This window comes from Peromyscus leucopus, chromosome 6 (genome assembly GCF_004664715.2).
Source record: "Peromyscus leucopus breed LL Stock chromosome 6, UCI_PerLeu_2.1, whole genome shotgun sequence".
In the NCBI taxonomy this organism is placed as follows: Eukaryota; Metazoa; Chordata; class Mammalia; order Rodentia; family Cricetidae; genus Peromyscus; species Peromyscus leucopus.
Genome location: NC_051068.1, coordinates 16,932,927 through 16,957,122, shown reverse-complemented (window position 1 = coordinate 16,957,122; position 24,196 = coordinate 16,932,927). Strand labels below are relative to the sequence as shown.

Below are 24,196 nucleotides of genomic sequence, written 5' to 3'. Positions count from 1 at the left end.
ATTTATACCTTGCATTTTTAAATGAACTGCACAAGCACAATACCCCAAACAACAGTAGAAATATACATACAATATGTTGTAACAAAAATAACCTTAAATTTTTATCAAAATACAAAAGATCCCCAAACAAGAACAAAAACATATATACAGTATAACAAAATTAACTTCATAATTATAACAATATATCAAAGTCCATGCCTTTGTAAAATATCTGAGTTTAATAGTTGTCTTTTCATCCTAATTCCTATATCCCCTAAATTATAACAAATATCCATAACCCACCAAATAACCGAAATCATCAACACCCCCTAACACTTGGGAATGTGGGTGTAGTTTTCTCCATACTTCTTCCTGATGTCTGTGGACAAAGTAGCTTTAGTGTCCCAGAGAGAAAATTTGAGATAATTGCCATGTTCTGTGAAGATCAGCAGTAATTGTTCCTGATATATATCACCTGTCAAGTTTCAGGAGTTCTCATGTGATCAAACCTGATCCATGTTAACACTGAAGGAATTTATAGTCTCTCATCTCCTGTGGAAACAAAACGTCAAAGCATTTTTTTTTGATTTCCGTTTGACAAATACATTTTCTTACTTCTTTTTTAAAAGTTAAGGCATTCCTAAAGTATCCTGATTTTACACTACAGTTTACAAGCCCATGTTTTTTTTTACCAGCTATTATTTGCTTATCAGTATTCAAACAATTCAAAATCAACAATAGGATCCAGACTCCCTATATATTTCCCATCTCTATGTGGCTTATTCTTTTTTACTTTACTTTAGTTCTCTCTCCAGGTCCCCAATTGTTTGAGTTCTTGCTCTGATTTTCTCAGCAGTAAACTCTTAGAGGAAAATTAAAGAAACTTGTTCTTCTCCAAGTAGATTTTGGTCATGGTATTTTTATCACAGCCATATAGTACCTAACTGAAACAGAGCCACCATGATCGACAGATTATAAGGAAACATCAAGTTAGACATGGTGCACAAATCTGTTCTGAGTCTTGATGTCAAGATAACATTTTATAAAGTTAATACACATATTAAAATAAAATAAATGTAGTTCCAGTTTTTGTCTGCTCTCTCCCTGTATATATCTTGGGTATTACTTTTATTTTTAGACTGACCAGATATTGTTGCACGCAGAGATCTTATGGTATGTAGCAACCCACAGCCAGACAGAGAATAAGTGTTTGCAGGGTCTACAACTCCAATTGGTACATCTCCAATGCAATTTCTATATCTAAAGTTAGGTACCTTCCTGAGAGAGTAGTAACAAAGCTTGTAAGAGCCAGAGAACCAGGACATTTCTAGGAGGTCCTGTCTTCAGTATATGAGAGGAAGGCTGCACCTGAAATTTCAACAATATAATTGCCCCAATGAGACTTAAAAATGACAGCACCAATTGAACTGCCACTATAGATGGGTAAATCTCACAAAACTCCACACTTAGATGAAGAGCTAAAGACAGTCAATGGCTACTCAGGGGGAGAATCAGTCTCCCCCAGGGATAAGATAATTAATGGTTTGTTTTATCTTGTCCCAATTGTTCATCTCTAAACACAAACTTATATGAGCAATATTAAATGTACTCTTTCTCCCTGCCCTTCAAACACACACACACACACACACACACACACACACACACACACACACACACACAATCAACCAAACACAAAAACAAGATTTAGTTTAAGAGGTCATGAAATTGAAGAGGGGTGAGGAGGATGTAGGAAGAGATGAAGAGACCAGATGGAGGGATGGACATTATGTAAATACAATGTTCATGCATGAAATTCTCAAATGGATGTAAATTCAAAAAGATTTTATCATATACTTGGATGAGGGTCAAGATTCACTAAGTAGTGTATGTATTGTTAAAATGTATGAAAGAACATTTCATATGATGTTTACTATTAAGGGTATTTAAGCTTAAGTAAAACAATGAAAATTTTAACAATTCTGGGTTACAGTTGTTTGTTTGTTTTGTTTTTTTTTTTTTATCTCAATCTGTGCCTCCTTAGGTTTCTTAGATGCTTACCCAGGAGTGGGAATCACACTTCTTTCTGGCTAGAAGAGAACCACAGTTGATAATCTTCCTCAGCATTCTGGTAAGCAGAACCAAAAGTCATTCTGTACCTTTCCCAGTACACACAATATTTTCTTTCCTCTTCTGCATCTCTAATACTGGAAAGTATTGAGGCAGGCAAGAATTCTGTTCTATGTAAGAGGAGGCTGACATTGAAAATTAACAGTGGTGAATTCAGTGGTCCCCGCTCTCCCCAAGAATCTGCAGAAATCAGGTTCCTGCCTTTTCATTTCTGATAGAACAGATTTGTCAATGCAAACTCTTTTCTTTCTGCTCCATTTTTTGTGACACTGGGAATAAGAAACCACTCCATATCCTGTCTCCAACAAGATGCTGTCCTTGTCACCCACATCCCTACAGGCTTTGGAGTATATTAAGGTTTGCTATAACATGTTCCTGTCCATATAACCTATTACCCTGGTGCCACATGTCCACAATGTCTATGATTGAGCAAACCTAAATTTAGGAGCCTGGGAACCTCATCAACCTGAATATAGGAGTCAAAAAGCTAGAGAGACCTGGAGGAGACTAGAATATAAAATCAGCATTTGACCATCATTCTAAGAATTTACATCCTACAGAGAGAAAAGACAAGTATCTAACCTTCATAATAACCCAGAAGACAAAAACAAGAATAAAAACACATTCATAGCCTACAATCCTGGGATCTGTTTAAAACAACCAAATGTAAATTATGTATCATCCATTGAGTTATGTTAGAGCCCCACATGAGATACCAAAAAATGCATTAAGTAGAGTTATGGCTTAGTAATCATTTTTGATTCCTGATAGAAAATAATTAACTTTCCTTGAAGAGTGAGGTTCCATTTATGATATTATGATAATAAGTGAGTGTGCTCTTACACATATATGTATACACACTCTAAAATTAAAATGAGTTAATGAATGGTCCATACTCAAGGTCATTTTCCAAACATATTTCCCTCTTTACCAGTTATTTCAGGTATCATCTATTAGCTTCTTGGGACAAGTATTCAGAGGATACAGCTCAAGTGATATATTTTAAATTTGTATATTAAACCTGTTATTCTGTAATTATTAATTTGAAACCTTGTCCTTAAGAAATAAATCAGTATCAAAAATGTCTACATGACAAAGAAGATATAGAAAAGGCAGCATTGGAGATATCTAATGATTTTATTGGCAATGTTACATCATGTTAATTGGGTATATACATATATTTACAAACAATTCATACAATTTGTGTATCCATGCATTTTCATGTCACATATACAGAGCTTATTGTGCTCTAGTGGTACAAATGCACTTCACATGTGCTCACTTACATGGAATTTCATTGGAAAATACAAGAGCAGTGGCCATATATAGACAAATGTAATCTGTCAGATGACTTCTGAAAGTGGAAGGAGATAGAAATTTTTCATACATAGGGTAATGAAGTATTTCTCTATGATGTTTATTCATTTATTTAAATATTAATGGATCACAAAAAAGACATTGAATAAATAAAAAGAGTTTTCAAGTCTCTTGCAGGTATTTCAGCAATGGTCCTAACTTCTTGATGATGTCATTCACTGTGTCCAATTGTGCTGCTGTTACAGTGAGCAACTATAGAAAACACAGAGAAAAATGTTGCTAATTAATAATGTTCATGAAATACCTGATTTGATAGCTATTTATCCCAACATATTACACATAACCAAAGATCTAATCAAGTACTGGCAAAGAAAAACACATATAAGGCTGAAATCATGAGTATGATTTTCCTTTCCTTTGCATAACCTGAGGGAAATAATATGGATTTTAGTCTAATATGTATCTCTTTAAGGATTTGGATCAGTCAAAATATAATAGGATGGGCACAGATGAACTGGATTATAGAGGATGATAAAACAAAAGTTTTTTTCCTCCAAGCCATATGACACTAAATAGAATCCCAGAATATTCATGATAGAATGAGAGAAGCAATTATGGCTATATTCTGAATTATACATGACACCATACCACACACACACACACACACACACACACACACACACACACACACACTGACATGCATAGACATAAAGATTGAAAAATGAGATTATATTTTCAAAAGAGACACAGGCTCTGATTTTCAGCTATGTGTATGCTTTCACATTGGGAGGGAGGTAATCTCAAGAGATGGGGAAACATTTTCTTGTTTTAACACAATGTGTTTATAAATTGGTTTATTTCATTACACACCATGTATTCAATTCTCACAAACTCATATGAACTGCTACAGAATTTAAAACAACACTGCAGTGAGGATTTCTCTGTACTTGACTTCATGGTTAATTTGGTTGCTAATGGAATCTATTGATGAATGAAGATTTTGGTCATTAAAGTTCCATCCCTTAAACATAACAATGACTAAGGTCTCTATAGTAGGAGATATCTACTGCATGTTACATTTAGAAACTGTCCACAGAAAAAGGAAGATATTTCCAGAACATTACTATTGTACACAGCAGTCAGTCAACAAGAAAGTTAACTATGTTTACAGATTTTTTATAGCCGATGCATCTGTGTTTGCAGATGTGTCCTCTGGAAAATAGCACTTAGAGAAGAAAAACAGCAGAAATGAACCTTTCTAAAAACAGTAAACAGTACTTAAGGGAAATCCTTTCAGAATCAAGTAATCTTACATTAATTTTGTGACATTGAACATGCTGCACACCACAGGCTAAAAGATAAAACTACTAGGCCAAAGAATGGATGACTTTTATTGGAGTTGTTGGACAGTGGGATCCCATAGTCCCCCAGAACACTTGGCTATTGTCATTGCTCTTGATTATAGAGTTTGCTTTCATTGTGGCAAGTTTAGCCCCTGGGCAAAGAAACTATTCTTGCCTTTGACTGCTGACAAGATGCTGTGCAGACTGGACATGGAGGACACATAGGAAAAAAGAGTGTTGAACTTTGCCAAGACAAGGCAGGACAGTCCTTCAAAATTTCTTCTTCACAGAAGAGTCTGTCAGCTATTCTGCAGGACACAAAAGAAAATGACAGACAACCTTTGCCAACATAGGTGACACAGTCCTTAAAATTTCCTGCTTCACCAAAAAGTCTGACTGATATCCTAGGCCTATAGGGTTAAGATGGATGCCCCAAAATTACAAAAGAACTTTCTGTGACTGCCCAGGCAGCCAGATGTCTCTGCAATTTCTAGAGTTTTAGAAGTTGCTTGAAATGTACTTCCTGTTTACTCAGGTAATATTATATCCTTCTGAGGTCTGATGAAGTTGAAGACTAGATAGTTATAATTATAGTTTTCTTTAGCTATAATACAAAACTTTAGACTCACCAAGATAAGATAGATAATTAAGTATTTTCTCTAATTTTGTCAAATGAAATGAATTGGATATTGTTATGGTAATTCTTGTTTGATAACTGTCTTGTTATTGTAATTTTACTACGTTAAATTTAAAATCTTATTTTTTGATTAGATAAAAAAGGGAAAATGCTGTGGAATAATGAATGCTCTTGTACACTGTAAAGATTTGTCAGTTGAATTGGTTTAATAAAACACTGATTGGCCAGTAGCCAGGCAGGAAGTATAGGCAGGGCAACCACACTAGGAGAATTCTGGAAGAGACACAGTTGCCAGCCAGATGCAGAGAAAGCAAGATAAGAATGTTGAACTGAGAAAAGGTGGCTAAAAAATAGACAAGAATTATGGGTTAATTTAAATGGAATAGCTAGTTAGTGATAAGTCTCAGCTATTGGCTGAGCATTAATAAATAATATTAAGCCTCTGAGTCAATTTTTTGGAAAGTGGCTGCTGGGTATTTTGGGATTGTGGTGGGATAGAAACTTCTGCCTACAGAGATGGTAATATGTTTCTGTGGTATTGAATCTCTGTGAGACACTGTTTGAATTTTTAAAAGTATTACTAATTGAAAGTCCTGAGCCAGATATCAGGGTGAAAGCTGAAAGACCAGAGAAATAGAATAACCAGACACTAGTTCTTACTTCTATGAAATATTCAGCCTAAAGAGTGTGAGTTCCTAGACGCAGGTAGGCCTGCGATGGCGGCCCACAGAGGTAGATGGCCCGGCGTCGGCAGCCGACAGGGACATTCAGGCCCGGCGGCAGCCCACAGAGGTAGAAAAGCACGGCGGCAGAGACAAGCAGATGCAGGTAGGCCTGCGGCGGCGGCCCGCGGAGGTAGACAGGCCCAGCGGTGGCCCACAGAGGTACACAGGCATGGCGGCGGTGACAAGCAGACGGAGGTAGGCCCGCGGAGGCGGCCCGCAGTGGTAGACCGGCCTGGCGGCAGCAGCCTACAGGGACATTCAGGCCCAGCTGCGGCCCACAGAGGTAGACGGGCCCAGCGGCAGCCCACTGAGGTAGACGGGCTGGCGACAGCGGCCAACAGGGACATTCAGTTCCGGCGGCAGCCGGCAGAGACATTCAGGCCCAGCAGCGGCCCACAGAGGTAGACAGGCATGGCAGCGGAGACAAGCAGATGCAGGTAGGCCCGCGGGGGGTTCCTGCAGAGGTAGACAGGCCCGGCAGTGGCGGCCGACAGGGACATACAGGCCAGCGCAGCGCAGAACATACAGGCCCAGCGGCAGCTGGCAGAGACATACAGGCCCAGTGGTGGCCTGCAGAGGCAGACAGACCCAGCGGCATCTGACAGGGACATACAGGCCCGTCGGCGGTCCGCAGAGGTAGACAGGCCCAGGGACAGAGACAAGCAGACGCAGCTTGGAACAGGGACGCCCCTAGCCCCAACACCTGGGGAAGAAGTTATCTCTGTGGGTCGGAAGCAGAACGAATCTGAACACTCCATCTGAGGACAACCCAGGGCCCAGCTACTGATCCTGTGAAACCCAACAACTTGGAGGTGTTGGTGAGACTACCCTGCTCAGCTGAAACCCATCTGGGAGAGGATTCAGATGCCTACAGTTTAAAGTCTGAAGAAACAAGATCAGCTGAGGAGTTGACAAATGAACAAAAACGTGACCTGGGAACACAGAAGAAGGCGCAACCCAGCCACTAAACCAGATCACCAGAATCATAAGTATATAATTCATTGACTGAAATCAGCTGCCCCTGAAGAAATAGCCCAATAGCACCAATTTAACAAAGAACCCCTACTAAACCAAGACTAAAATTTAGAACAAGAGAGGCACTCTCAGACACAGACACCACCTGCACTGCACAGAAGAAGAGATGAGTAGACGCCAGTGCAAAAATACAGGCAACAACATAAAGACCTATATGGCAACATCAGAACCTAGTGATTCTACACCTGCAAGACCTAAACATACCATGACAGAAGAAACAGAAGAAATCAACCCTAAAAATGACTTTAAGAAGATGATAGAGGCCCTTAAAGAAGAAATAAAACATGCCCTCAAAGAGGAAATAAAAACTTTCCTTAAAGAGGAAATGAAAAACTACCTTAAAGAGGAAATAAAAACTTTCCTTAAAGAGGAAATAAAAAACTCCCTTAAAGAGGAAATAAAAACTTCCCTAAAAGAGGAAATGAAACACTCCATTAAAGAGGAAATAAAAAACTCCATTAAAGAAATGGAAGAAAAAACAAACAAAAATGGGAAGAAATCAAATCAAGCCAAGAAAAAGCAATTAAACAGATGAAAGAAACATTCCAAGATCTGAAAAATGAATTTGAGACAATAAAGAAAACACATGCTGAGGGAATGCTGGAAATAGAAATCCTGACAAAATGAACAGGAACTACAGAAACAAGCATAACCAACCGATTGCAAGAGATGGAACAGAGAATCTCTGACACTGAAGACACGATAGAGAAAATAGATTCGTCAGTCAAAGAAAACACTAAAGACAAAAAAGTCCTAACACAAAACGTCCAGGAAATTTGGGACACCATGAAAAGACCAAACCTAAGAATAATAGGGATAGAAGAAGGAGAAGAATACCAACTCAAAGGCACAGAAAATATATTCAACAAAATCATAGAAGAAAACTTTCCTAACCTAAAGAAAGAAATACCTATGAAGATACAAGAAGCTTACAGAACACCGAATAGGCTGGATCCAAAAAAAAAGTCCCCTCGCCACATAATAATCAAAACACTAAACACACAGAACAAAGAAAAAATATTAAGAGCCGCAAAGGAAAAAGACCAAGTAACATATAAAGGCAAACCCATCAGAATAACACCAGACTACTCAATAGAGACTATGAAAGCTAGAAGGTCATGGACAAACCTCATGCAGACACTAAGAGACCACGGATGCCAACCCAGACTATTATACCCAGCAAAACTCTCAATCACCATAGGCGGAGTAAACAAAATATTCCAGGATAAAACCAGATTTAATCAATACCTGTCCACAAACCCAGCCCTACAGAAAGCACTAGAAGGGAAAATTCAACCCAAAGAAGCTAAACACATCCATAAAAATCAAGCAATAGATAATCCCACACCAACATACACCACAGAAGGACAACACAACACAACCAAAAAAAAAATAACAGGAATTAACAATCACTGGCCATTAATATCCATCAATATCAATGGTCTCAACTCACCTATAAAAAGACACAGGCTAACAGAATGGATAAGAAAACAGGACCCATCCATTTGCTGCATATAAAAAACACACCTTAACTCCAAAGACAGACACTACCTCCGAGTAAAGGGCTGGGAAAAGGCTTTCCAAGCAAATGGACCTAAGAAACAAGCTGGTGTAGCTATCCTAATATCTAATAAAATAGACTTCAAACTAAAATCAATCAAAAGAGACCAGGATCGACATTACATATTTATCACGGGAAAAATCCACCAAGATGAAGTCTCGATTCTAAACATTTATGCTCCAAATACAAAAGCACCCACATTCATAAAAGAAACACTACTACAGTTTAAAACGCACATCAAACCTCACACATTAGTAGTGGGAGATTTTAACACACCACTCTCACAAAAAGATAGATCTACCAGACTGAAACTAAACAAAGAAATAAAGGACCTAACAGATGTTATGACTCAAATGGACCTAATAGATATCTACAGAATATTCCATCCTAACACAAAAGAATATACCTTCTTCTCAGCACCCCATGGAACCTTCTCAAAAATTGACCACATGCTTGGACACAAAACAAATCTCAACAGATACAAAAAAAATGGAATAACCTCCTGTGTCTTATCAGACCACCATGCCTTAAAGTTAGACCTCAATAACAACAAAAATTATAGAAAACCCACAAACTCATGGAAACTGAATAATGCCCACCTGAAACATCAATGGGTCAAGGAAGAAATAAAGACAGAAATTAAAGAGTTCCTAGAATTCAATGAAAATGTAAGTACAACATACCCAAATTTATGAGACACTATGAAAGCAGTGCTAAGAGGAAAATTCATAGCTCTAAATGCACACATAAAGAAGATGGAGCAATCCCATACCAATGAATTTACAGCACAACTAAAAGCTCTAGAACAAAAAGAAACAAACTCACCCAGGAGAAATAGACGCCAGGAAATAATTAAATTGAGGGCTGAAATCAATGAAATAGAAAACAAGAGAACAATAGAAAAAATCAATGAAACAAAGAGTTGGTTCTTTGAAAAAACCAACAAGATAGACAAACCCCAAGCCAAATTAACCAAAAGGCAAAGAGAGAGCACCCAAATTAACAAGATCAGAAATGAAAAGGGAGACATAACAACAGACAGTGAGGAAATCCAGAGAATCATCAGATCATACTTCAAAAACCTGTACTCCACAAAAATGGAAAACCAGGAAGAAGTGGGCAATTTTCTGGATAAATACCAAATGCCAAAATTAAATCAAGACCAGATAAACCATTTAAATAGACCAATAACCCCTAAAGAAATAGAAAGAGTTATCAAAAGTCTCCCAACCAAAAAAAGCCCAGGACCAGATGGTTTCAGTGCAGAATTCTAACAGACTTTCAAAGAAGAACTAATACCAATCCTCTTCAAAGTGTTCCACACAATGGAAACAGAAGGAACACTACCAAACTCTTTTTATGAGGCTACAATTACCCTGATACCCAAACCACACAAAGATGCAACAAAGAAAGAGAACTACAGACCAATTTCCCTCATGAACATTGATGCAAAAATACTCAACAAAATATTGGCAAACCGAATCCAAGAATACATCAAAACAATCATCCATCAAGACCAAGTAGGATTCATCCCAGGATGCAAAGATGGTTCAACATACGAAAATCAGTCAATGTAATACACCATATAAACAAACTGAAAGAAGAAAACCACATGATCATCTCCTTAGATGCTGAAAAAGCCTTTGACAAAATCCAACACCCCTTCATGATAAAGGTCTTAGAAAGATTAGGAATACAAGGAGCATTTCTAAACATAATAAAAGCAATTTATAGCAAGCCAACAGCAACCATCAAATTAAATGGAGAGAAACTCAAAGCGATAAAACTAAATTCAGGAACAAGACAAGGCTGTCCACTCTCCCCATATTTATTCAATTTAGTACTAGAAGTTCTAGCTAGAGCAATAAGACAACAAAAGGAGATCAAAGGGATACAAATTGGCAAGGAAGAAGTCAAACTTTCACTATTTGCAGATGATATGATAGTATACATAAGTGATCCCAAAAACTCTACCAGGGAACTCCTACAGCTGATAAACTCCTTCAGTAAAGTGGCAGGATACAAGATCAACTCAAAAAAATCAGTAGCCCTCCTATACACAAATGATAAAAGGGCTGAGAAAGAAGTCAGAGAAACATCACCCTTCACAATAGCCACAAATATTATAATATATACCTTGGGATAATACTAACTAAACAAGTGAAAGACCTTTTTGATAAGAATTTTAAATCTCTAAAGAAAGAAATTGAAGAAGATATCAGAAAATGGAAGGATCTCCCATGCTCATGGATAGGTAGGATTAACATAGTAAAAAATGGCAATCTTACCAAAAGCAATCTACAGATTCAATGCAATCCCCATCAAAATCCCAACACAATTCTTCACAGACTTGGAAAGAAAAATACTCAACTTTATATGGAAAAACAAAAGACCCAGGATAGCTAAAAGAATCCTATACGATAAAGCAACCCTTGGAGGCATCACCATCCCTGACCTCAAACTCTACTATAGAGCTATAGTAATAAAAACAGCTTGGTACTGGTATAAAAACCGACATATGGACCAATGGAATCGAATTGAAGACCCTGACATTAATCCATGCACATATGAACACCTGGTTTTTGACAAAGGAGCCAAAACTATACAATGGAACAAAGAAAGTATCTTCAACAAATGGTGCTGGCATAACTGGATGTCAATATGTAAAAGATTACAAATATATCCATCTCTGTCACCATGCACAAAACTCAAGTCCAAGTGGATCAAAGACCTAAACATAAATCCAGTTACACTAAACTTAATAGAAAAGAAAATAGGAAGCACTCTTGAACGCATTGGCACCGGAGACCATTTCCTAAATAAAACACCAACAGCACAGACCCTGAGCACAACAATTAATAAATGGGACCTCTCGAAACTGAGAAGCTTTTGCAGGGCAAAAGACACAGTCAATAAGACAAAAAGGCAGCCAACAGATTGGGAAAAGATCTTCACCAACCCCACATCTGACAGAGGATTGATCTCCACAATATATAAAGAACTCAAGAAACTAGACATCAAAGTACTGAACAGGCCAATTAAATAATGGGCTAAAGAGCTAAGCAGAGAATTCACAAATCAAAAACTACAAATGGCTGAAAGACATTTAAAGAAATGCTCAACATCCTTAATCATCAGAGAAATGCAAATCAAAACGACTCTGAGATACCACCTTACACCTGTTAGAATGGCTACGATCAAAAACACCAATGACAGTCAATGTTGGAGAGGATGTGGAGCAAAGGGAACACTCCTCCACTGTTGGTGGGAATGTAAACTTGTACAACCACTGTGGAAATCAGTATGGCGGTTTCTCAGAAAATTAGGAATCGAACTACCTCAAGACCCAGCCATCCCACTCTTGGGCATATACCCAAGGAATGCTGATTCATACCATAAAGATACATGCTCAGCTATGTTCATAGCAGCACTATTTGTAATAGCCAGAACCTGGAAACAACCTAGATGCCCATCAACGGAAGAATGGATGAAAAAAATGTGGTACATATACACAATGGAGTACTACTCAGCAGAGAAAAATAATGAAAGCATGAAATTTGCAGGCAAATGGATGGAACTAGAAAAAAATCATCCTGAGTGAGCTAACCCAAACCCAGAAAGACAGTTATGGTATGTACTCACTCATAGGTGGATTCTAGATATAAAATAAAGAACAATCAGACCACAACCCATAGAACCATAGAGGCTATATATATATAGCATGGATGTCCCTAGGACGACTGTGGCATACAATAAATTTCAGTTTTACTCAATTATTGAAAAAAATAGCCAAATGAATGGAAACACATGAACTATGAACCAAAGGCTGAGGAGCCCCCAGCTGGATCAGGCCCTCTGAATAGGTGAGACAGGTCCTGTGTTCATTGCATGAGTTGGCTGTTTGAAACCTGGAACTTATGCAGGGACACTTGGCTCAGTCTGGAAGGAAGGAACTGGACCTCCCTGGACTGAGTCTACCAGGTTGATTGCAGTCCTCGGGGGAGGACTTGTCCTGGAGGAGGTGGGAATGGAGGTAGGCTGGGGGTAAGGGGAGGGGGTGGGAGGGGGGAGAATAGGGGAACCCATGGCTGATATGTAGAACTGAATGGTATTGTAAAATAAAAAATATATATATTAAAAAAAAAGAGTGTGAGTTCCTGTTTCCTCACACCTTATATACCTTTCTCAGCCCTTCTGTATTACTTCCTGGGATTAAAGTCAGATGTACTTCCCAAGCAAAGGCATGAGATCTCAAGTACTGTGATTAAAGATGTATGCCACCACTGCCTAACCTCTATGTCTAATCTAGTGGCTGGTTCTTTCCTCTGATCCTCAGGAAAATGTACTAGGATATACAATATATCACCATAAGGCACACCTGTGAAGGCATTTAATCCCTGTGCTATATCTCAAGCACTTTTTGAGATAGGGTTTTAAGTAACTCAGGCTAGCCTTGAATTTTGATTTAGCTAAGGATGAGCTTGAATGGTTGCTTCCCCACCCCCCATCAAAAATGCTGAAATTGCAGGTGAGCACCATCAAACTTAGTTTATGTGGTGCTAGTGATTGAACCCAGGGCTTCAGTCATCCTTGGTAAGCAGTTACCAGTGGAGCCACAGACCCAGCTCCAACTCCTGTGGTGACTTTCATAAGAAGTTTTTACTTTGAGACAGAACCTCCCTTTGTAGCTCAGGTAGGCTTTGGGTTTAAAAAAATCATTATTTTATTATTTAAGTGTGTGTGTGTGTGTGTGTGTGCATTGTACCTGCATAGTTACCTGAGGAGGTCAGAAGAGGGTATTGGATTCCCTGCAGTTGGAGTTACAGGCAATTGTGAGCTGCCCAACATGGGTGCTCATAACCAAACTCCAGTCTTTTAGAAGAGTAACAAATATTCTTAACTACTGAGCCATCTTTCCAGCCCCCAAAGCCTTGAACCTTTGATTCTTCACCTCAGTGTCCCAAGTAGTTTGGATTACAGGCCTGCACAGTAAGAACACCTTTGAAATATATTGAACACATGTGCCCATATATCACATAGAGACTGCTCAATAGCTCTCAGCTAGTGTTTCCACCGGCTGGGGTACTGTGGCTTCTTACTTCTTGCCCTGACACACCTTTTGTCTGACAAAGTACTATCCACTTTTTCCTAATGCTTCAGATCAACTTGGTTTACAACTTACACTTTATTAAACTGAAATCCTTGTTATCTTCCAAAACTTCTTGGTCTGTTCCTATACCATTGTTCTGCTGATGTGATTCCCCATTGTACTGGCTACATTCCTGTTAGTGTGATGAAACATCCCAAACAAATCAATTGAGGAGAGAAAAGGGTTTATTTGACTTTGAATTCCAGGTCACAGTCTATAATTTTGAGAAAGCAAAAGCAAGAACTTAAGCAGCTAGTCATCTCACATCCAAATGTACACTGTGGAAATACACATACAACCCTCTCCTCATACACATAATAAATATGTCCTAATGGAAGGAAGTTTTGTCTAGGGGAGATGGTTCAGAAGGTGCTAGGTGCACAAGTCTGTCAACTTGAGGTCAGATTTCCAAGAACCCATGTAAATGCCAGACCCAATAGCATATCTATAATCTCAGCACTATTCCTATGGCTAGACTAGAGGTAGGACAAGAGACTCTCCAGAAGGTGGAGGGCCAGCTAACCCAGGGTACAAAGTACATAAACCAACAATGTGGAAAATCCTGCCTCAAATATGATGGAAGGTGGATGTTGCCCTCTGATCACCACATGCACATACTCCATAGTACACCTACAAACTCATACATGAATGTGTGAACATATACACAAAGTAAATGGATATTTGGACTCAAACCCCATGGAGCACACAGCATATGAGGAGTAAGCAGAGACAAGTAATGCATGTACAAACCGGGAGATTTCCCCTCTTGGGCTCCAAAAGGAACCCACTTTGCAAGCCCTTTGTTTGGGACTTCTGTTCTTAAGAACTGTGACCCAGGAAGCCTTCATTGTTGTAAATCCCCAGCTTGTCTTCAGGTGTTATGAAAGCTCTAGGAAAAGCACACCTGCCAATCACAGTGAGAAGTATGAAGGGGAAGATGTTATCTCCTCTGCTAAACCACTCCACCCCTCACTTTTCAACTGCCTAGGAATCTCTCTCTCTCTCAATTTACCCACTGTTCTTCCCTTCTATTCTTAAAGGATAGATGAGGGTCTCTCTTCCATGAGAGAAGCCACTCCAGGTTAGAATCCTCCATCCACACACACAGGGGCACACACATTCTGTCCACATATGCTCTGCCAGCCTTCCCTCCTTACATCCACTCAGGATTGGGGTTCACATTTGCAGAGGTCCTCCTTTGTCCTTTCTTGTCTTCTCATGGGAACAAATCATTGATTCATCTTGGGACCTGTCAACAGCACTCCATGGCTGGCATTTTACAACCTAGCTTCTGACAATGGCCACCATAGAAAATGATTCTCTGTGCTGGCAAAATGACTCAGCCATGAAGTGTGGAAGCTGCTCTTGCAGAGGAACTAAGTTTGGTTCCCAGTGCCTGCATCAGACTGCCCATGGCTGCCTGTAAGTCAGCATCAGGATATCTGACACCCTTCCTTGCTTTCCACAGGCAATGTCATAAGAATGAAAAACACTGCTCTTTCACATTAACCTGAAACCACCTCAGAGGTCCTTCCATGGTCCCTCTTCCAGCATCCCCTTGTTCTGCCTCACACCATCTTCCTGTCTTTCCTCTTAACACACCACACTCCAGAGCTGGCTCCAGTCCTATGCCTAGCTCCCCATGCAGTTTCTCTCCTTCTGAGAAAGTGTTTGGGAACCAGACTAGACATGCGCTGCCTCTGTCCCTCAGCTGCTTACTCACCTTTCCTGAGCATCCACTTGTACCACCTTGTACCACCCACCATGGGGGCACACATCACTCTTCAGTAGAGTCCTTAGAAAAATTAAGTAATAGGACTTCTCCAAAGCCCTTGACCATACCCAGCATCTTGCAGGCACAGAAACTCACTAACACAGCACTGTACAGGCAACTTCTGATGCTTCGAGTGCTTGACTGAAATGCTGGCTTTGCAATAGACCAACTGGGCTGCCAGGGGCCAGTTTCAGCAGGTGACAAGTTCAGACAGGGTGCAAGGTGTCAGCAAGGGAAGAAGTGAGTTAGGCACTGTGGCCCAGAGAATCTTGTAGCATGACTGACTAACGGCCAGAGTGTTTCTTTATTTATACAGAATTCAGTAAGCAGGGATAGATTCACGTTGTTCCAAAACATAGATCATATCAACTTTGTTTGGACATGTTTCACTTCCTCTTGCAAATCTTTTAATCATCATTGATAAACCATGACAGAACAGTCATTTTTTACAATTATTTTCCCCAAGTCTAATTGTCATTAATAAACAGTTATATTTTATAACCATTTTTACTCAGCTCCATAATGCATTTTTTAATAATCTAGAGGCATATGACAGCCTGTTGTCAGGCTAGTAGCTTTTGTGTTTTAAGGATGCTAGACCAATACAAAATCTCCAAACCATCCCAGGCAGATTGCCACGTGCTATTATTAACTCTTAGTGGCCAGAGTGCCCGAGAAAAATCCTCAGACCAAAGCTGCTGCAGTTATTATTCAAATTTTTGCATAATAAAATGCTTACATTTTATGTCTTTATAAATTTTGTTTATATATCTAATCCTGGAATTCTTTTATTCTTTGGTCATATGATAGAACAGTGGCTCTGCATGAGCTAACTTTTCTAAGAAAGGGAGGTCCTGACATCTCATTCTTTTATCATCTTTCTACATCATTATTTGCCCATCAATATAAGTTTCTATGTCAGGCAGAGGTAACTTCAGCTAATCTAACTTTTTTGCTGTATATGCCACTTAATTGCCTGAAGTATAGTAGGAAGAGGCTTGTAATCTGATCTATGGCCAACTCCTCTGGCCCACTGACTCTTGTTGACCTTTTAAAGTTTACTTTGTTTTGACTATCTTGTTCCTGATTAAGTACAGGGACAGATATTTCAAAAAATCTCATAGCCTCATAAAGAGATTTCTGGCTTCTTTATGTGTCACAACCTCCAAGGTATAAAAAAGACCTTCAAGTAGATAAAGATATCTCCCTAAAAGTGGGAGGGACAATATGTTCAAGACTTTCCTGGGAAGCTTAGAAGCAGTAATCATGGGAAAAGGCATAAATGATTGTGGTTGATATATTGTGCACCCCAGTGAACTCATCTGGGGGTCAGAGAACAGAGCAGCCACTACATTAAACATAAGTTTAGGCAGTGGTAGCACATGCTTTAATCCTAGCATTCCAGAGCAGAGATCTATCTGGATCTCTGTGAGTTCAAAGCCACACTGGAAATAGCCAAGCATGGTGACACAAGCCTTTAATTCCAGGAAGTGATGGCAGGAAGCAGAAAGGTATATAAGGCGTGAGGACCAGGAACTAGAGCCTTGTTAATCTTTTAGGCTTTTAGCAACAGTTCAGCTGAGATCCATTTGGATGAGGACAAAGAGGCATCCAGTTTGAGGAGACAAGATTAGATGAGGAATTGGCAAGCTGAAGTTAGCTGTGGCTTGTTCTGTTTCTCTGATCTTTCAGCGTTCACCTCTATACCTGGCTCCGGGTTTGTTTTTATAATAAGACATTTTAAGGTTTGGCTACAAATGATTCAAAAGAAAATTTCCTTCAATCCAATATCCCCAAATTGTACAAATATTAAAAGTCCCCAAGTAGGCAACAGGTGGAGATCACAAGCAGAACTGGCATGGCAGCCATCGTGCAGCTCAGTTTGCTGGGTCTTTGACAAGCAGCTGTGCTGGCTTTCTGACCTTTGCCATTCCCATCAGATGTGGCTGTGCCTCTGGGTAATGTTGTCTAATCTAGATTCCATGACTCAGATTTCTTGTGTGTGAAACAGAGGCGATGATGACAGTGGTATCAGACTGGTGGTCAGTCTGAGACAGGTTCTCTGCTGGTCTCCCTGAGCGAAACACGGCCTAGAGTCAGGCGGCATGTAGGAAGGTTTGCACAGATGATTTCAGTTTCTTGTGGGAATAGTTACAGCCTCAGAACTGAAATCTTTCCATTTAGCTTGTGTTCAGGTAGTAAGTGTTGGGGTGGGACTGTCTGTCTTATTCTCTGCTCTATCCCCCTCCCATTGTCCCTTTAGGTGTGTTAAGAACAAAACAAAACATGAACTGGTCAAAAGGAATGATGGAAAGGAATAAGGGAATGGGTATGTGGGATATGCAGTACATGTTATGTACCAATGGATTTTTGAAATTACTCAAGGAACATATGAATAAATGAAAGAACAAAATTGTTTGCCATTGAGGCCATCTTTGTGGGACAAGGCAAGCAGCTTAGTGGTGAAGTATGGACTTGGTATATAAGAGACCTTAAGTTTGATCCCTAGCACAACAATGACAATAAAAATAACTAGTAACTAAAAACCCTAGAAGGAGTATAGGAAAGGAAGCCACTACAAAATGGAGCATTAGATGTGGGGATCCAGACCTACCCAGAGGCCCTGAGGAAAGGACAAGTAGAACTTTATTTCTGTCTTTACCAGAAGTAGACGCAGCAAGGCTGGTGTAGGGCTGGAGCCAGTGTCTCAAAGGACTCAAGGTTGTGGTTTATGGGAAACTAACTCCTCCCCCTGGACTGTGGTTATCAGTTCTTAGGCAGCTGTGTCTGAGGTAGCCCAAGTTCTCTTTGCTGACATTGTCTGACTTAGCTCACTGCAGACCTTAGCCATTTCCCCCTGTTCAATAGTCTATATGATGCTGTAGTTCTTAATAAACCTGCTTGGCATAAGTTTGTGTAAGACCTAACAAAGAAGGTTTCATCTTTTCTGTCTTCTATCTTCTCCATCTTTTTAATGCCCTGGCACCTCCTCATCATGATCCTTTCACTAAAGTATGACCTGCTTGTCCATGTTAGTCAGAAGCAAACCTAGTAAAGTTCGCAAACATTCTCTGATGACCCAGAGTGTGGTGGCAGGTTGGGGGTTTGGGACAGCACCGATAATTATCAGAGCAGCCACCACTGGGGTGCAAGGCAGCAGCTGCATTCCTCTTTCCTCCCTAGCCATGAAGTGGCTTGGGGACAAGGCTCTGTCCTCCCATGTCATTATTTCTGGGTTCAGGGATTGAGATCTGTACCCTGCCTCTCTGAGCCTCCTTTATTCTTGAAGGAAGCTTCTCCCTCCAGGAAGAATTTCACTCAGACTGTCATCCAGCAGAGAGGAGCACAGGGGACCTCAAATATCAGTGCTAGTCCAGTCTCAACAGTTTTCCGGCAATGACTCTCAGTTCTCTGACATATGTGTTTTATCAGCTTGTCTGCTGAACCATGGGGAAACTGAATCATGCCAAGGCCAATTAATGTGGTGAAGGAGAAGCAGGATGCTAATTCAGCTCTGTGGTAGAACACTTGTCTATCATGTTCAAGGCTCTTGGTACGGTGTTCAAAACTGAAAAAAAAAAATCCAAACTAAACCAAAACGCATGCATACACAGAGGTGGGGGGGGGGTGACAGAGACAGAGACAGAAACAAAGACAGAAAGTAAAGACTCACCTGTTCAAGCCACAAATCCCCAAACCCCAAGTCCAGCTTTTTCCCTCCTCAAGGTACCTTCCTAGGATTTTTCCAAGGGAATTTATAAACTGAATCTCTGGAGTGCTCCCAAGTAGAAAAGTTCATTTACATTTCAAAGGAATGAGGGATTCTCATCTAGTCTGCATCCATTTTGTTCTTACAAGTAAGTAGGGCTTCCTAGACAATGAGATATACCTTACTTCAGCACAAAAGTGATATGTCCCCAGACTATGTATGTGACTCTCAGTCTTGTTGACATTCAGATACCTGGGCCTTGGCCCAGATTCCCTGGCCAGGCTCTCTGGGATAATAAGTCTGCTTCAGCACACTGGTCAGTAAGACTACCTACTTATCAGTAAGACTCAAGTGAGCCAGGGTACTATGAAGTTCCCACTAGAAAGAGTCAAATAACCTTCTGACTGACTGCTTGTATTCAAGCTAGGAGAGTTTCTACCACCTTATAGTTAAGGCCTTTATGGCCCCTGGCCCAGCAAGTGTCTCCATGGCCTTGGTTGTGCTGGGTGGTGAGGGAAGGATCTGCCTCCCTCTGTAGGAAATCTAGGTTGGTCTATTAAACAGAAAAAGCTTTCAGCTTCCCAACTCCTACATCCTACATCTGAAAGCCATGTCCTGAGAGCACACAGGGCTGAGCCAGGCCATGTTTCCACAGATTGCTCTAGCAACCCTCCCACCATTAAGAAGACAGGTTCATTTTTATTATGGTTTTAGATATGGTCTCATGTAGCTCAGGCTGGCCTCAGACTCCTGATCCCTGTTGCTGGGATCAGAGGTATGTCACCACACTACCATGCTTAGTGTCTTCTCCTTTTTGAATTTTTGTCTTAAGTGATATCCCTCCTTGCCTGTGGAGACTTTGGAGACATTTCTGTAATTGTCAGCTGAATGAACAAATTAAGGGCAGAGGAAGACAGACTTGTTCATGGCTGACAGCAATTCAAGCTGAATGGATAAGTGCTAGGTGGTCCTGGAATGTGCCTCAGCAAGCAGGAGGGGAGAGGGGAGAGACATTGTCTCCCCTCTGTTGTCATAACAGTGTCACTGCTGCTCCCTTAGGTCTCTATCCATTCAGAAATCATCAGAGTGTGGTCTGTATACCATCATGCACAGACCCAGGTTTCACTCCCTCCCTCCTCTAGTCCCCTGGCCCCATCTCCCCCAGATCCACTACACTCCTCTTTTTTCCTTCAGAAAAGAACAGGGTTCCCATTGATATCAACCAAACATGGCATAACAAGTTCCAATAAGCCTAAGCACAGACTCCATAGCAAGGCTATAAAATGAGGCAACCCAGTATGAGGAAAAAGATCCCAAAAGCAGACAAAAGAGTCAGAGACACCCCTGCTCCCACTGTTAGGAGTCCCACAAGAACACCAAGTTACACATCCAAAAAATATATTCAGAGGACCTAGGTCAGACCTGTACAAGCTCCCTGATTCCCAGTCCAGTCTCTGTGAGGCCTTACAAGCCCTGGTTAGTTGATTCTGTGGACTGTGTTCTTGTGGTGTCCTTGACCCCTCTGTCTCCTACAATCCTTCCTCCCCATCTTCTGCAACACTCCCTGGTCTCTGCATCTGCTCCTATTATTTGCTGGATGAAGCCTCTCTGATGATGATTATAATAGGTCTACGTGTATAGCAAGTAGAGCAGAATATCATGGAATCATTTCAATGATTTTTTTTTTTTTTTTTTGCCAGTTGTATTTGGTTCTATCCAGAGAAGACTCCTAGGAATGGGAGAATACAGAGCCTGACCTAGTCACCACACCAGCCCAGCCACAAAACTTTTAACTACCATTTGTCCTGCCTGAAAGATGTGCTGGGGAAAAGGTGGCACAGAACTTGTGGCAGTGGCCAAGCAAGTGGTCAAACGTGAGACCCATGCCGTGAGGGGAGCCCATGCTTGACACTTCCTGGAGGGCCAGTAACCAGAGGCTGGACATCCCAGAGACCTAGGAACAGAACATTCTTATTTCCTGAGAGGTATTAGAAAATATAGGTATGTTTTTGATTAGCTGGTCTGCTTGATCTTGTCATATACATTTGTGTGTAATATACTGTATTTTAGGATTAGCTAAGTATATGAAGTTAGAGATACAGTATGGATATGGATTCTATCATAAGGTAGGTATCTGTGGAATAGGCAATGCCATATCCCCCCAAGACACTATTGTACTATGTAGCCTTGGCTGATGGGGAAGTCACAAGTGAGCCCAACCCCCTGAAACTTACATAAATACTTCTGTTTGTGCATTTTGGGGTTACAGAGGTATGACACAATATATGAATAAAAAGATGGGCTTAAGTGTACAGATAGATGCTTTTTCATTCATAAAAATACAGTCATTTAACTTAATAGGGAATAAAAAAGGTCATTCAGTATATACCACCTTAGCAAATATCACAACATTGACAAGAACAAAATAAATTTTAAAATAAATAAATAACAAAACCTCAAACCAACCAAACAGAAAATTAAGCTAAGGAGTATTCTCTTGCAGCAGATTTAGTGGCACTCACCCATAGGCCATGGCTGCCCTTGGACACATGATAGGAAGGTAGTTATGGGTTGTAATAGCCTTTTCAAAAAAATAAAGTGTAGCTATGCTTCTTTAGGGCTTTGAAGGTGTGAACTTCTGGGGATAGAGTGTGGGGCTCATGATAAGGGGCTCACTGGCTCAGGGTTTCAGGGTACAGGGTTCAAGGGCTCAAAGTGCTGGGCTTGAGGGTCACAGGTATGGAGATCAAGCACTCAGGGCTCCAGTAAATGTTCATGGATGTGGATCTGCTCGGCCTGACAGAAGGTGCCACTGACGTGTAATCCTTGGAGATGAGGATAAACACCACCTTGTGTGTGCCCAGGCAGAAGGGGCAGTCCATGCCACCAGTGCCCTCCAAGACCTTGAGCCCCTTCCAGCTCTCATCCTCCACGTGCAGGACACACACTGTTCACAATGCCAGCTCCGGAGTTTCTTCAGGTTCTTGCAGGGTCAGGGCCTCAGAGAAAGAACTTGTGGGCTCTGGAGGCCAGGGCAATGGTGACTGAGGGCCACCCACAGCCCAGCATGCATGACATCACATCTTCCTAATCCCCTTTACTGGAAGCTTCTCCAAGCAGGGCTGGTGGTTGCCCATTCTGCTCCCTAGAGGTGTGGGGATGGCTTCCTGCTGTCCAGATATTACCACCTGCACTGAACCTCTCCCCATGCCGTATCTCATGGCACCCCAGGCTCTGGCAGGTGTATTTACTTCTGCGATAATGTGGGCTTCAGCAGAAAGCCATCAATAAACGAGTTGAATGCACCCTCAATTCCCACTTGTTAGGAGCCAAGTTCTAGGCACGAAACAAACACAACCTATGACTGTCTGGGATAAGGTAGCCAACCTTTTATCCTGGATCCCAAAAGAAGAAGCTTATGAGAGTTTGTACCCCAACCCCCAAACATTAGGAACCAGCCATGACCATGGAGCTAATGTACAGTGCACACAAAACACCAGACAGACACCTCTAGCAAAGGGCTTATAGAGTGGCCAGTGGGTGGAGCCCTTGCCTGGAATCTTCCAGTGTGGGGCTGTAGGCTTGTCTACCATGCACAAGGTCCTGGTTTCCATTCCCAACACTGCAAAGAAAAAAGGAAAAAAAAAAATAGGTGGCTCTAGGAATGCATCATGGACTGAATGGACCCCAGCCAAAGTCTAGCATGGAACACCAGGAAAACTGTGGGTGTCTAGTGGTCCAGACACTGCTGAGTGGCCACATTCCTTGATGACCAAGGGCCTGAAGGCTGGGAGCAAAGCATGGGAGTGTAACTTCCAGCCAGAGATCTCAGTGTGAGCCAGCATGGAGGGCACCACGGGCCAATCTGGAAGTTGGTTGGGCTGCTTGCTGGGATGCACACCTGCTGGGAGCCTTGGAGTATGAAGATATTTTGGAAGAAGGTTTTAACAGAAGCCAGGGAATAAGAACATATCATAGGAAGTTAGACAGAACAAGCCCTAAATATACTGTCTGGAAGTCTTAAAAGACACAAGGTTGGCATGGTTGCACAGTCATGTGTTCACAGCACAGTGAACAAGCCTGAGCGTTTGCTCCTCAGCTTGTGTGGGTTCCTGCCCTTCCTATTGAGTGTGTTGAGACTCTGCCATTCCTGCATGGAGACACTGCAGGAGCCCAGCAGCTGCCATGCTCACTGAATCCATGCTGTCTGTGAGAAACATGACCTTCTCCTGGGCACAGCTACTTCTCATTCTGCACAAGCTGCCCAATGGTGCTGACCACAATCAAAGCTGATGAGTATAAGATATACTTCTTTTCCAACCTGTAAGACAGAAAATCAAATTTGAACTGAGGTGAATGAGCAGGAATTCCTTGACTCCTCATGCCAATGAGGGATTCGTCACTGTAGCACTGAGAGTCTGACTTGGGGCTGGAACCCACCTCACAGTCCATCTGAAAAATAAAAGAATTAACTGGTTAAGTCCATAGTGCTGAAGCTTTTGCCTATGAATGTAGCTTCTCTTCTTTCTAATAAAAATACATGGGCAGTTATGGCAGATGTGTTGCTACATGCCTTTAATTCCAACACTTGAGATGCACAGGCAGGTGGATCTCTGTGTCCTAAGCCAGCCTAGCCTACATAGCAAGTTTCGAGACAGTCTGGGCTACCTAGTGAGATTCTGTTTCAAAAGACAAAACAAAACAAAAAAGTTACCCCCAAAGGTGGGGCATGGTGGTACCCTCTTTTCATGCAGCTCCTGGAGGCAGAGTCAGTTGGATACCTGTGAATTTGAGGACAGCGGGTTTACAGACATGAGTTCCAGTACTGTCAGGAATACAG

General features: G+C 41.1%; 1 pseudogene; it reads right to left on the bottom strand.

Moving 5' to 3' along the window:
- Positions 1–23,595: 23,595 nt before the first annotated feature.
- The window catches only part of LOC114688135, a 48,021-nt pseudogene continuing 47,420 nt past the window's right edge, over positions 23,596–24,196 (bottom strand).